The sequence below is a fragment of the Octodon degus genome, unplaced genomic scaffold (genome assembly GCF_000260255.1).
Source record: "Octodon degus isolate 3935 unplaced genomic scaffold, OctDeg1.0 scaffold00053, whole genome shotgun sequence".
Classification (NCBI taxonomy): domain Eukaryota; kingdom Metazoa; phylum Chordata; class Mammalia; order Rodentia; family Octodontidae; genus Octodon; species Octodon degus.
In genome coordinates, this window is record NW_004524629.1 from 764,239 (window position 1) to 766,047 (window position 1,809).

Sequence of the window (1,809 nt, forward strand, 5' to 3'; positions counted from 1 at the left end):
CCGCCTCGCAGCTCCCGGCGCCCTGGGGACCCCGGGCGGGCGCGTTCCCGCCTCCTTGGCCATCCGCGCGTCCCGAGCCCTCGCTCACCTCCTGGGAGGCGGCGTTCCGGCTCTAGCTGTCCGGAACCGAGGTCCTGGGCGCCTCCGGGCTGCAGGGCGGGCGCACTCGGTGGGCGGCGGACGCAGCGCGCCCGAGAGTGTCGCCTACTTGCTCGGTCCCCTGAGAAGGCTCCGCCCGAACGTGCCAGGGAAGTGAGGTTCGGTTGCCTCCCGATCTGGGGATCGCGGTGACCTTCGTGCCTCCTCCTCGCGTCCTTCTCTGACCCTGCGGGTGTGGCCGGTCCTAGGAGGGAGCGGGCGAGCAGGCAGGCACACCTGGACAGCCCAAAGACAGCAACGCAGCACCTGGGGTAACAACAGGGCGCTTTTGCGCGCCTGTTTTCATTTGACAGTTGCAATACTTACTTCAACTGAAATGTCGCCATAGCTGAAGATCAGAGGGGCCTAGTCTAGGGTGCTACTGCATAGGTGCTCAGTTCTTCCTGAAGTCGCGTGTATGGAAGGGGAGGGTAGAATGTAGAAGTTTTTGCCTAGTGTAGAACACAGACCACCCTCCCATGACATCTATAATAATAGTTAACTACTTGTTGTTGGATCTTTAGTTGACAACTTCTAACCTCTTTGGCGAACAATTCAGTTTTCATTAGGCATCTGCAAACTTTTACAAATTCATATTCCCACTATTAGCACACCACATTGCTGTCCTTTGTTTATGAGGTTAATGTTCCTGGTCTACAGGAAAGGGGACTTCGTGATGAGTTGTTTTACTAGACAGAGAGACTGCTTCATGTTTCACATAGACAATGAGATACCAACGTGCTAAGAGAGCAGGTCGAGATGGCTAGGTACTTTATGATTCTAGAACAGTTTTCTAGTGTCACAGTGTACTGGGGTGTTGTGGGTGAATGTTTAGTTCTGGTGTCTTTTATCACCATGCCAAAGATAACCAAAGAGTAAACCTCTCTTTTTTCCCATTTAAAGAAGAGCATTTAAAAGGGGGAATTTTTTTTCATAAGCCTAGCTTTACATAATCTTCCAGAGCTGAATGTCAGCCCATGGAAATGCGCATTCATTTTTCTTTCTATGCAAGATAGTGGTGATTACAGTATACAGAATGTTAGCTACTGTAATAGCCTAATGATGCAAGATAAAGCACACCCAAATGGTACAGTGCCTGGAAGAGTAGATATCTCATAAATACCCTCTGAACGAGTGAATGAAATCCAAGCAGAAAGTGGCCTGTTTTACATTTTGCAGGAGGACATGAGGGAATCAATTATAAGTGATCAGGAAGTGATCAGGGAACATATCCTGGGAGTGGTAACTGGTGCAATATTTTGATATAAAGATTGTGAAAGGACGGAAGTAAGAAAAAATGTTTGGTGCAATATCAAGATGTGATGTGGCAGAGGTTCTTAACCTTTTGTAGGAAATAGTGCTCTCCTATGAATGTGACAGCTCTGGAATGCCTTCTATAATAAACAATGGTAAACACATTTGCATATGCTTTCTGGGAGTTTAAAGGCTGGTTGAAGCAAATCTGTGGAAGCCTGTGGTCTTAAGTTACCAATTTCTTGTTTGGAAGCAGGGACAAAAAAAAAAAAAAAAAAAGATTGCATTAATGGGCTTTCAGTCATTGTGACAAAACAATTTGTGAGAAGAACAGGTTTATTTTGGCTCACTGTGTCAGAGATTACTGTCCATGGTCAACTTGCTGGGCTCCTTTTGGGCCTGTGATGAGACAGAATA

General features: G+C 47.3%; 1 protein-coding gene across 2 annotated transcripts in view; it reads right to left on the bottom strand.

Moving 5' to 3' along the window:
* Trmt9b (tRNA methyltransferase 9B (putative)) overlaps positions 1-219 on the bottom strand; it is a 75,944-nt gene extending 75,725 nt beyond the window's left edge. For both annotated transcript variants that reach the window (XM_004633341.2, XM_023717558.1), the window contains exon 1: positions 89-219. The gene's annotated coding sequence lies outside the window, so the exon portion shown is untranslated. The remainder of the gene's footprint in view (positions 1-88) is intronic.
* Between the last annotated feature and the right edge of the window lie 1,590 nt (positions 220-1,809).